At 50.5% G+C, this 13,259-nt stretch overlaps 1 long non-coding RNA gene across 2 annotated transcripts; it reads right to left on the reverse strand.

The window, feature by feature from the left end:
• Positions 1–4,592: 4,592 nt before the first annotated feature.
• LOC112645248 (uncharacterized) lies at positions 4,593–12,028 on the reverse strand. 2 transcript variants are annotated; one of them, XR_003127018.3, is made up of 3 exons: positions 11,119–12,028; positions 10,866–11,020; positions 4,593–5,103 (listed from the first exon to the last, which is right to left on the reverse strand). It is a non-coding gene; the product is annotated as an uncharacterized LOC112645248 (long non-coding RNA). The 2 variants fall into 2 exon arrangements; XR_003127017.3 differs by having other exon boundaries at positions 11,193–12,027.
• Between the last annotated feature and the right edge of the window lie 1,231 nt (positions 12,029–13,259).

Below are 13,259 nucleotides of genomic sequence, written 5' to 3' on the forward strand. Positions count from 1 at the left end.
TAAAAAAAAAAGAGGGGATCCCTGGGTGGCTCAGCGGTTTAGTGCCTACTTTCAGCCCAGGGCGTGATCCTGGATCCCAGGATGGAGTCCCGCATCAGGCTCCCTGCATGGAGCCTGCTTCTCCCTCTGCCTATGTCTCTGCCTCTCTCTGTGTGTCTCTCATGAATAAATAAATAAAATCCCAGGCAGCCCGGGTGGCTTAGTGGTTGAGCATATGCCTTCGGCTCAAGTCGTGACCTGGGGTGAGATCGAGTCCCACATCGGGCTCCCCATAGGGAGCCTGCTTCTCCCTCTGCCTGTGTCTCTGCCTCCCTCTCTGTGTCTCTCATGAATAAATAAATAAAATCTAAAAAAAAAAGAATCTTGAGGGGCAGCCCAGGTGGCTCAGCGGTTTAGCACCGCCTTCAACCCAGGGCATGAACCTGGAGACCCGGCCGGGATCAAGTCCCACATCAGGCTTCCTGCATGGAGCTTGCTTCTCCCTCTGCCTGTGTCTCTGCCTCTCTCTTTCTGTTTCTCTAATAAATAAATAAATAAAATTTATCAATAAATAAATAAATAAATAATCTTGAGATGGGAGGCTCCTGCATGACACAGTAGATTGGGTATCTGACTCTTGATCTCAGCTCAGGTCTTTTTTTTAAGAAGTTTTATTTTACTTTATTTTTCTATTTCTTAGAGAGATTGAGAGCACAAGCAGGGGGTGGGAGCAGAGAGAGAAGCAGAAAAAGAATCCCAAGCAGGCTCCACACTCAGTGCAGAGCCCATCTTGGGGCTTGATCTCATTACCCTGAGATCATGACCTGAGCCGAAATCAAGTCAGACACATAACCAAATGAGCCACACAGGCGCCCCTCAGCTCAGGTCTTGATCTCAGGATCCTGAGTTTGAGTTCCACATTGAGCTCTATGGTGGGCATGGAGCCTACTTTAAAAAAAGAAAAAGAATCTTGAGATGGGGCCATGATCCTGGACCATTTGGAGGGGCCCACTGTAATCCCAAGAGTCCTTATAGGAGGGAAGCAGAGGGAGATTTGACAGCGACGACAGGGTGACACTGAAGCGCCATGCTTGTGGCTGGCAGCAAAGATAAAGGATGGACCCACAAGCTGAGGAGTGCAAAGAACACACCTGGCAAAAGCCTCAGAAGATCAGAAAACGGATTCTCCCCTAGAGCCTCCCCAGGGAGTGTGGGCCTCCTGACACCTCAATTTGGGCACAGGGAAATTGATTCTGAATCTCCGCACCCCCCTTCCCCACCCCACTCCCGCTCAGAGCTGTAGGAGAATAAATGTGTGTTGTCTGATGGCAGCAATAGGCTAGTAGAACAGTGTCTGGCTCGCCACAGGTGCACTTAACTGTTACTCTGAGTTTTTTAATAGGTTTTATTTATTTGAGAGAGAGAGAGAGAGCACATGGGGAAAGAGCAGAGGGAGAGAGAAACTCCAAGCATATTACCTGCTGAGCCCAGGGCCCAACTTGGGGCTCCATCTCACAACCCTGAGATCATGACCTGAGCTGAAGCCAAGAGTCAGATGCTTAACCAACTGAGCCACCCAGGAGCCCCTTCACTGTTACTCTTATTACCTGAGACAGGGATGCCTGGGTGGCCCAGTGGCTGAGCATCTGCCTTCAGCTCAGGGTGTGATCCTGCAGTCCCAGGATGGAGTCCTGCATCGGGCTGGGCTCCCCACAGGGAGCCTGCTTCTCCCTCAGCCATGTGTGCCTCTCATGAATAAGTAAATAAAATCTTTAAAAAAAAAAATTATTACCTGAGACACCCCTGGCCAAATAACAACAGCCCATGGGCTCTGGAGAGAGCCCACAGTCCACAGTCACAGACGTTTGCTAACTTATTGGTCAAAGGGGTGCTCTCTTTTCATTTGCATCACAGGCCTGCAACGTCTTGTTTATGCCCATTTTACAGAAAGGAAAACAGGCTTGGTGAGGCTCCCCTGCACAATATGTCACAGCTTCTGCAGGGGTTCCAGTGACCACACACTGGGGCCCCTGGGTGGTTCAGTAGGTTAAGTGTCTGCTTTCAGCTCAGGTCGTGATTCCCGGGTCCTGGGATTGAGCCCCACTTCAGGCTCCGTGCTCAGCGGAGAGCCTGCTTCTCCCTCTGCCTCTACCTCTACCTATGGCTCTCCCTGCTTGTGCCCACTCTCTCTCTCTCTCTGTCAAATAAATAAATAAATAAATAAATAAATAATAAATAAATAAATAAATAAATAAATAAATATTTAAAAAGCAAACAAAGCAAAAACAGCAGCAGAGTATTCTGTTACAGTTCTGGAGGCCACCAGTCTGAAATGAACCTGTGGGCAGCATTGCCCCTTCTGGAGGCTCGGAGAGAGGATCTGTTCCAGGCTTGGCTTCTAGCTCTGGTCGCTCTTGGCAGTTCTTCGCATTCCTTGGCTTGTACACACATCACTCTGATCTCTGCTTGGGTCTCCATGTGGCCAGCCTCTAGGTGTCTGCATCTTCTCCTTTTCTGTCTCTCTCTCTCTCTCTCTTTTAAGATTTTGTTTATTTATTCATGAGAGACACAGAGAGAGAGACAGAAACACAGGCAGAAGGAACAGCAGGCTCCATGCAGGGAGCTCGATGTGGGACTCGATCCCGGAACTTCAGGATCACTCCCTGGGCCGAAGGCAGGTGCTAAACCATCGAGCTATCCAGGGATCCCTCCTTTTCTGTCTCCTAAAGAGACACCTGTCATTGCGTTTAGGGCCTACCGTGCCTGACCCAAGATGATCACATCTCAAGATCCTTAATATAAGTACATCTGTAAAGACCCTTAAAGACTTATTATTTTTACTTATGAGAGAGAGAGAGAGAGATTGAGCAGAGGGAAGTGGGAGAAGCAGGCTCCCTGCTGAGCTGGGAGCTTAACCAATGTGGGACTCGACCCCAGGACCCTGAGATCATGACCTGAGTCGAAGCCAGACACTTAACCGACTGAGCCACCCGGGCGCCCATATCTGCAAATATCCTTGTTCCAGGGAAGGTCACATTCTCAGGTTCTGGGCAAAGGTATCTTGGGAGTCACAATTCAACCCACCATAGTGGTAGCAGGGTCAGGATCGGAACTCAGTCCTAGGGTCTTTCAAACCTTCACATGTCCCAGCCCCCCCTTGGGTCCTTCATACAAAAAGAGGCTGCTCAGGACGCAATGGAGCCAATTTGAAGAAATGTTGCTCTAGCCCCACCAAACAATATTTTTGATTCCTTGAAGCCAACATGCTCTCCCTCGTGTCTGGGCCATGGCATAGGCTATTCGTCCCACTTGGAACACCTTTTTCCAGGCTCAGTGCAGATGTCACTTCCTCTAGGAAACCCTCCTTGACCCCAGGCTAGGTCAGGTGCCACCCTGGGCTGTCCCCAACCCCCTGGATATTCACATTCCAGTTCTAGCCATTCAGGTCCTCACTGTCCAGGGTCAGGTCTGTGTCCCTCATTTGACTCTGGGACGTGTAGGGGCAGGGCTGGGGTTGTCTCTGTCACCACTGAGTCCCCAGCACTGTCTTGCATGAGGCCACATAGTTCTCAATACATGCAGAATGACTAAAACAACCTGGTTCTCCCAAAGCTTCAGTGTCCCCAACCCATTAGACCAGCAGGACCCAACCCCATCGTATCCCAAAAGTCCTTTATGGCACAAACTCTTCACAAAATACCCCTTTTACCATCTTCAAATGATTCTACCTACATACTTTTTTTTTTTAATTTAAGTAAACTCTACCCTCAACGTGGGGCTTGAACCCATGGCCCCAAGACCGAGTCACATGCTTTTCCAACTGAGCCAACCAACCACTCCCGCATACATCACTTTTATTTTTTTTTTTTTACTTTTTAAAAAATTTGTATTTATTTATTCATGAAAGACACACAAAGAGAGGCAGAGACACAGGCAGAGGGAGAAGCAGGCTCCATGCAGGGAGCCCATTACGGGACTCAATCCCAGGACCCCAGGGATCACCACCCAAACTGAAAGCAGACACTCAACTGCTAAGCCACCCAGACGTCCCCCAACACCATTTTTAATACAATAATCTAAATTTCCCATAAGGGGGCGGCCCAGGTGGTTCAGTGGTTTAGCGCCGCCTTCAGTCCAGGTGGTGATCCTGGAGACCCGGGATCCAGTACCATGTCGGGCTTCCTGCATGAAGCCTGCTTCTTCCTCTCTCTGGCTGTGTCTCTGCCTCTCTCTCTCTCTCTCTCTCTCTGTGTGTGTGTGTGTGTCTCATAAATAAATAAAATCTTAAAAAAAATTCCCATAGGGAAAAATGATAGAAGTTGAAGGGAAGACATTTATAATAAAGCAACACGTGCTGGTGCACCTGCATGGCTCAGGGGTTAAGCGTCTGCCTTCAATTCAAGTCATGGTCCTGGGGTCCTGGGATCAAGCCCTACTCCTGGCTCAGCAGGAAGCCTGCTTATCCCTCAGCCCCTTCCCCTGCCTCTACTCATGTGCTCTCTCTCGCTCTCTCTCTTTCTCTCTCAAATAAATAATCTTTCTTTAAAAAAGCAACATATGTGAAAATGCATTTGCACAACTATGTTGGAAATCGTCAAGAAGTAGTCCAATGCTTTCAACTTTTACAATGATCATGTTTGACCAACACCTGGGTGGCTGAGCAGTTGAGCGTCTGCCTTCGGCTCAGGGCCTGATCCTGGAGTCCCGGGATCCAGTTATGCATCCGGCTCCCTGTGTGGAGCCTGCTTCTCCCTCTACCTATGTCTCTGTGTCTCTCATGAATAAATAAATAAAATATATAAAAAACATAAAAAAATAAAAATAATAATTGTATTTGAGTGTAAGAGAGTTGGAACACTTGTTAATGGAACAACACCCTTTTGTTGTAGTTATTTTGAGAGGGCTGAGAGCGTGCGCATGCGCGTGTGTCTACCCACGTTCCGTGCTTGTCTACACGTGTCAGCAGCTGGATGCTGTGGTGAGACCCTCAGATGTGACTTTGGTAGCGGGACTGGGGTTGCAGGGGTGATGCGATCATCCAAAATGTCCAAAATGCTGCATCGCCCTTGGCTGATTTCCGAACGCAACGTCGTAGGATTTTCCTTGACGGAAGTAGTGGAATCCCTGGAAAATTCAGAATATATTGAAACCATGCAAAGAACACTTTGTGTTTACCAACAAAAGAATCTCTCAAATGCAAAGGCCTGACAAAGTCAAGTGCTGGTGAGGAGGCGCAGCAGCGGGACTCTCGCCCACCGCTGGAAGGGACTCAACATGCCCTGAGCACTGTGGAGTAACCAGTTGGCGACTTCTACTACCGCTGGATGCGAACCCGTGCCCCATGAGCCCCAGATGCACTCCGAGGGATCTACCCAACGGGACTGCATGCACACATTCACCAAACGACATGTCACATACAAGAATGTTCATAGCAGGGGGATCCCTGGGTGGCTCAGCGGTTTGGCGCCTGCCTTTGGCCCAGGGTGTGATCCTGGAGTCTCAGGATCGAGTCCCACGTCGGGCTCCCTGCGTGGGGCCTGCTTCTCCCTCTACCTGTGTCTCTGCCTCTCTCTCTGTGTGTCTTTCATGAATAAATAAAATATTTTAAAGTAACAATTAAAAAATTTTTAATTAAAAAAAAAGAATGTTCATAGCAGCTTTAATATAATTGCCCCTCTTTTTGCTTAAGATTTTATTTATTCATGAGAGACACACAGAGAGAGGCAGAGACATAGGCAGAGGGAGCAGACTCCCTGCATGGAGCGCCACATGGGACCCGGTAGAAGGCAGACGCTCAACCACTGAGCCACCCAGACGTCCCATAATTGCCCCTCTTATGAGCTGATTCCTGTCCCCTCCGCGACTCACGTGCCCAAGTCCCAACCCCCTACCAGAGCCTCAGAAATGTGACCTAATTTGGACGCAGGCCTTGTATAGAGGTAATTCAGTGAAAATGAGGTCATTAGAGTGGGCCTTAATCCCGTGTGACTGGTGTCCTTGTCAGAAGAGGAGATTAGCAGACACACACGGAGGAAAGCCCATGTGAGGACATGGGGAGAGAACAGCCATCTGCAAGCCAACGGGCGAGGCCACAGAAGAAACTGACACCCTGAGGTAGGACCTCTTGCCCTGAGGCTTATGAAAAAATAAAGTTTTTGTTGCTTAGTGCCATCCAGCCTGGGCTATTTTGTGGTGGCAGCCCTAAGCAAACGGATCCAGCCCCAAATCCAAAGCAACCAGGATGCCCTTCGGTGGTGCAGCAGATAGGCTCGTGGTGGTGCCTTTACACAGGGGAACACCAGACAGTGGTGACAATGACAGTCTCTACCTACGCCCGACAGTGTGGATGAATCTCACAAACATAATGCAGAGTGCCAAATGCCAGAGAGACAGAAAACACATGCTGTGTGATTCTATTGATAGGAAGTTCTAGAACAGGTAAACCTAACCTCTGCTGTTAGAATTGAGGATAGTGATTGTCGGGGGAGTTGGGGGGGAGGGCTTGTTATGTTTTGTTTCTTCCCCTGGGGCTCTGATTACATGGAGTTTTACACTTGGGATTTGTGGGTTTGACAGAAGTAGGTAAGTTATGCCTGTGTCTCAACAACGTTTTAATTTTTTTCAAAATACTATTTATTTAGTTGTTTTTTTTTTTTTTTTTAAGATTTTATTTACGGGATCCCTGGGTGGCGCAGTGGTTTAGCGCCTGCCTTTGGCCCAGGGCGCGATCCTGGAGACCCGGGATCGAATCCCACGTCGGGCTCCCGGTGCATGGAGCCTGCTTCTCCCTCTGCCTGTGTCTCTGCCTCTCTCTCTCTTTCTCTCTCTCTGTGACTATCATAAAATAAATAAATAAATAAAGATTTTATTTACTTATGAGAGATACAGAGAGAGAGAGGCAGAGACACACAGGCAGAGGGAGAAGCAGGCTCCATGCAGGGAGCCGGACGTGGGACTCCATCCCAGGTTTCCAGGATCAGGCCCTGGGCTGAGGGCGGCGCTAAACTGCTGAGCCACCGGGGCTGCCCCTATTTATTTAGTTTTAAAGATTTTATTTATTGGAGACAGAGAGAGAGTGCAAGTGGGCGTGCACCAGCTGGGGGAGGAGGCGGAAGGAGAAGCAGACTTCCCCCTGAGCGGGGAGCCTAACCTGGGGCTCGACCCCAGGACCCTGGGATCAGGACCTGAGTTGAAGCCAGATGCTCTACCCACTGGGCCACCCAGGCACCCCCTCAACGTTTTAATGGACTTTGAAAATAAGATTCGAGGGGCACCTGGGTGGCTCAGCGGTTGAGTGTCTGCCTTTAGCCCAGGGCGTGATCCTGGAGACCAGGGATCAAGCCCCACATGGGCTCCCTGCATGGAGCCTGCTTCTCCCTCTGCCTGTGTGTCTCTGCCTCTCTGTGTCTCTCATGAATAAATAAATAAAATATTTAGGAAAAAAATAAGATTCAGAAGTCCAAAAAGACATTATAAAAAATGTTTATTTAGTGTTTGTATGTGGAATGGGGTTAAGGTCTAGCATCAGGCACGTCAATCTCAGACGTGAAGATCTGTGGGAAATTCGACGGCCAAGTGGGCGGACTTTCGCAGTGCGAGTTTCCCACTCGCCACCAGGAGGCGGTGTGGCGCACTCCCTGCCGCTTTACACGCGGGACAAGTATTCGTTCTACAAGCAGCCCCTGCCCCATGAAGAGCCTCTCTGTGCCAGGCCTTGTTCTAGTTTTCCGATCTGTGAAATGGAGATTAGGACATACAGCTGGGCTGGAGGCATGTCCCTGTCGCCGTGGACCTCACTTTCTCCAAGGGGAGACAGACCATACATAGCTAAACAAATGAATATGTTAATAGGAGCGCTGTGGAGCAAAATAAAACTGGGTGAAGGGACAGCGATGGTTCCGGAAGGCTTCTCCGAGGAGGTGATGTTTGAGCAGAGACCAGAGTGAAACGTGGGAGCAAGCCAGATAAATAGGGGGGTGCCCCAGGTGAAGGAAGAAATACAGTGGCTCTGATCACCAGCCACAAGACAGAAAGGGAGACTCGGCTGGACCCAGCAAGAGGCAATAGGAGGCAAAGAGCCGTACATTCTCTGATACAAACACCAAAGGCTGAGGTGTAGACAAGACAATCTCCTATGAGGCTGAGGAGAGGCAAGGAGGCAATTAAGGGGTCCTGCCTGGAGGAGGTGGCACAAAGCTTGGAGGCCCTTGGGATGATTGACTATCTGTTTTATCAAGATTGCTTTTTTTTAAGATTTTATTTATTTATTCATGAGAGACACACAGAGAGAGAGAGACAGAGAGAGAGAGAGAGGCTGAGATACAGGCAGAGGGAGAAGCAGGTTCCACGGAGTCCGATGTGGGACTTGATCCCGGGTCTCCAGGATTGCGCCCTGGGCTGAAGATGGCGCTAAACCGCTGAGCCACCCAGGCTGCCCTGCTTTTTATTTTTTTATTTTTTATTTTTTTAATTTTATTTATTTATTCAGGAGAGACACAGAGAGAGAGGCAGAGACACAGGCAGAGGGAGAAGCAGGCTCCATGCAGGGAGCCTAATACAGGACTTGATCCCAGGACCCTGGGCTCCCGACCTGAGCAGAAGGCAGACGCTCAACTACTGAGTCACCCAGGCGTCCCTAACACGACTGCTTTAAAGTCCCAACTGGCTTACCTACTGTTGTATCCCCAACCCTGAGGGTCTGTACTAACATTTAAACTATATATATATGGAGATCCCTGGCTGGCTCAGCCGTTTAGCACCTGCCTTCGGCCCAGGGCATGATCCTGGAGTCCCGGGATCGAGTCCCACGTCAGGCTCCCTGCATGGAGTATAGTATGTATACACACATATATACTATATATGTATGTATACATATATACATTATAAACTATATATATATATATACACATTTACTGTTTTTTTAAGTCTTTGTGGTTTTTTAAAGATTTTATTTATTTATTCATGGAAGACACACACAGAGAGGCAGACACCGCTGAGCCACCGGGGCTGCCCTATACATTTAGTTTTTATTTTAATTCCAGTTAGTTGGGGATCCCTTGGTGGCACAGTGGTTTGGTGCCTGCCTTTGGCCCAGGGTGCGATCCTGGAAACCCGGGATCGAATCCCACGTCGGGCTCCCGGTGCATGGAGCCTGCTTCTCCCTCTGCCTGTGTCTCTGCCTCTGTGTGTGTGTGTGTGTGTGACTATCATAAATAAAGAAAAAAATATTTTAAAAAATTCCAGTTAGTTAATATAGTGTTTAAAGAGCATTTTCTGTGTGGCAGCCTCCCTTTTGTTACATGAATTACCTCCGGAGCTCATCCTAAATCCCTGTACCAACAGTACTCCTCTAACTTCCATTTTATGAAGCAGGACACCAAAGCCCAGAGACACTGTGAGCTGCCCAAGGTCACACGTCCCGCTGGGATTTGAACCCATAGGGATCTTTCTAACTCCCAGAGCTCACTATACCACTTCTATAATAAATCGATTATAATTATTAGTAGTATCGTGCTAGGCAAAATACCTACTCTTCCTGTGACTTAGTTTCTCTAGGTGGAAAATGGAACTCATAATAACATGTTGTAAGAATTAAATAAGTGCCAAGAACAGTGCCACACACAATGTATTTTTTGCTATTATTGCAATTATACATTGAATTCACCAATAACTACTGAGCAAATTATGGAGATTCCACTTCCCAAATATATAAATCTGAATAAATCCAGAATCCTCCCAAATCTCCCACCTCCACCTCCTGCCTTTCAGGATAGTTATAGGATTTAACAAGGGATCCCTGGGTGGCGCAGCGGTTTAGCGCCTGCCTTTGGCCCAGGGTGTGATCCTGGAGACCCAGGATCGAATTCCACGTCGGGCTCCCGGTGCATGGAGCCTGCTTCTCCCTCTGCCTATGTCTCTGCCTCTCTCTCTCTGTGTGTGACTATCATAAATAAAAAAATTTAAAAAAATCTTCAATCTAGTAGAGAAAATAAAAAAACAAAATTGATCATTCTTTAAAAAAAGAAAAAAGGGGGATCCCTGGGTGGCGCAGCGGTTTAGCGCCTGCCTTTGGCCCAAGGCGCGATCCTGGAGACCCGGGATCGAATCCCTCGGGCTCCCGGTGCATGGAGCCTGCTTCTCCCTCTGCCTGTGCCTCTGCCTCTCTCTCTCTGTGTGACTATCATAAATAAATTTAAAAAAAAAATTTTAGAAGAAAAAAGGATTTAACAAGGTCGGGTGCACAGCAGGTGCATAGCATTACTGCCATTATTTACGATTATTATTTCTCTCAGCCCCTTTCTCCTTCCAGCTGCTCAGGACAAAACCTGGAGTTGCCCAAACTTCTCTCTTTCCCTCACATCCGCACCCAATGCCTCCACCAATGCCATTGGCTCCCCCTTCCATCTGACCCGACAATCACCACCCCAGCCTGAATTAGGACAGTGGCCTCCTCGCAGAGCTCCCGGCTCTCTGCTCACAGTCTGTTTCCCACTTGACCGCCAGAGGGCACCTGTTAGAACTAAATCAGCTCGTCTCCCTCTGCCAAGAGCCCCCCAGTGGCTCCCACCTTGTCAGGGTAAAAGCAGAAGTCTTCATTTAACTCCCTCACAGACCTCACCTCCCACCCCTCTCCCCTTCTTCACTCGCTCCCAGCGCTTCCAGCTTCATAGGAGCTCCTCACCATCCTGGACATGTCCACTCTGGCCTCAGGACCTTTGTACCTGCCCTTCCTTCTGTCTGGGCACTCCTTGCTTTCTCGCCTCCTTTGGACCTTTACTGAACTATCGCTCCCTTGATCTCCCTCGTGAATAAGAACATTCTCAACACCCTTGAGCCCTCTTCCCTGGTTCAAAAAAAAAAAAAAAAAGTTCAACTTCGAGACTCACTTTTTGTTGTTACTTATGTTCTTTCTCTACTGTCTGTCTCTCCCAGACCAGTGTCAGCCTCATGAGGACAGGGAGTTTTGTCTGGTCTGTTCCATGTTGGATGCCCGGTGCCTACCGCAGGGCCTGGCACAGAGGAGGTCCTCAGCAAAGCCCTGCTAAAAGAATGAATGTAAGAGGAAATGAGCACAGACACCTTGGTGGTGGAACGCATTCCCTTCTTTCCCCGTGTCAGTCCCCAGAGGGCTCCATTCACCGGCCGTGTGACCTTAGGCGGCCGACCTCAGTTCTCTGGCCTCAGTTGTAAATGGAACTTAAGATAATCTCTACCCCATGGGGTCGTTGTGAGGATTAAAGGGGTTCATATCTGCAGCATTCATGACCCACGAGGTGGTCAGCGGCTAACGGGGACGGTTTGCGCGGCGCCTGCGCTTCCGCATTCCGCCGCTGGGGGGCAGCAGGCGCCCGAAGGATTCGTCAGCGCGGCCCGCGCGGGAAAAGGAGCGGGGGCAACTCCAGCAGAGGAAGCTGATGAAATCCAAGCCAACTAGCAGTGAGCTCATCCCGCCCGGGCGCCTCCGGAAGCCACGGGGCCGCCTGGCCTCCGCCTGGCCCGAGCGATAAAGCTCCGGTGCTGAGCCAGGGCGGGAAGTCCTTCCTGAAGTCTGCCCTGCGTGGGGCCTGCTGCCAGAAGCCGAGGCCTGCGGGGAGGGGCGAGGATGCAGTCGTGCATAGTCCCCGTTGACTGCCTCGGCAGAACGAAAAGTGCATTCTGAGCATGGCTGCGGGAGTGAGAGAGAAAGCGGGTGGGGGGAGGGAGAGACAGAGACAAGAGGTGGGAGAGACAAGGGAAGGGGAGACAGGGATGGGGAGACTGAGGCAGAGGGAGGGGAGACAGAGACGGAGAGGCGAGACAGCTCGGCGAAGTCCGACGGAGGGACAGAGAGAGAGAGAGAAGAGATGGGGGAGACGGGGACAAGGAGAGGCAGAGATGGGGAGACAGTGGAGAGCCAGAGGCAGAGAAAGGGGCGGCAGGGACGCGGAGAGAGCGAGAGAGACGGGGGGACGACGGAGCGGGACAGAGACGGAGGTGAGGGAGAGGGATGAGGCCCGGCCGCGGGCAGCCAGCGGGGAGAGGGCCGCTGCGGGGTCACGGGGGGGGTCGCGGCGGGGGCGGCCCCGGCGCGAGGGGGCGGGGCGGGGCGGGCCCGGGCCCTCCCCCCATCCCCGGGGCGGCGGCGGCGGCGGCGGCGGCGGCCGAGTTACCGAGTTACCAAGTTACCGCAGGATTCGCGAGCTGCTCACTGGCGAGGCCGCAGCCAATCAGCGAGCAGCGCCGCTGTTCTCGGGCAGGAGGCCCGGAGACGCGCGCACCTTCCCCCGACACCCAGCGGAGCACGCCGACACACAATCGCGCACACGCACCGTCCCAGGGACGCGCAGCATCGCCCCCGCACACCCTCACCGTCGCCGGGCCCCGCGCGCGGACGCACACTCGCCAGGAACACGCCGACACACACCAGATCCGCGTGGGCAGGCCCGGGCCCGGGACGTCCAGCGCTGCCCAGACCCGCGATCGCAACGATCGCAACCACACACTTTACCCCAACACGCGGCCTCATCGCCCCGACACACGCAGTCTCCGTGACTTAGTCCCTACAACACACTGTAGTATCAGTGACACACGCGATCACAGTGACACCCTCATAATCCCATAGCCCATGTATCCCAATGACACAATCACAATGACACGGTCACGGTGGCACACAATATTGCAGAGACTCACCATCTCATTAACACATATAGAGTCCCATGGACACAAAACATCACTCTGACAACACAGTTGTCACACACAATGACACACATAATCACAATGACACACAGCCACAGTGTCACACAGATGCACATACTCTCAGTAACATAGTCCCACAGACACACAACATTTTAGATACAATGATAGTGTTACACACACAATCCCCACTATACACAGCACTGCCCAGGCACACATGATAATAGTGACGTGCATTCACATCTTCCCCTTGACACACAGCAAGGCACAATGACACACACTATCACAGTGATACAACAAACCCGGCACACTACACCACAGAGGATACACCAATGCACCCACCCAATCACACTAACACAAGGGTACAATGACACAGCACTTTCACTAACATTTCTACTAACACACATCATTCCAACACATAATGTAATCCCAACATCACACAAACACACAACCATGGACACACACCATCTCATGTACAATCCCAAAATCACACAACCACAATCACATGGACACACACCACCTCACCCATGCACACCAGTGCACTGCACAAAACAACACATTGACACAAACAACACACAGACACACCATCACACACTCACACAGCACAC

Source organism: Canis lupus, chromosome 1 (assembly GCF_003254725.2).
Source record: "Canis lupus dingo isolate Sandy chromosome 1, ASM325472v2, whole genome shotgun sequence".
In the NCBI taxonomy this organism is placed as follows: Eukaryota; Metazoa; Chordata; class Mammalia; order Carnivora; family Canidae; genus Canis; species Canis lupus.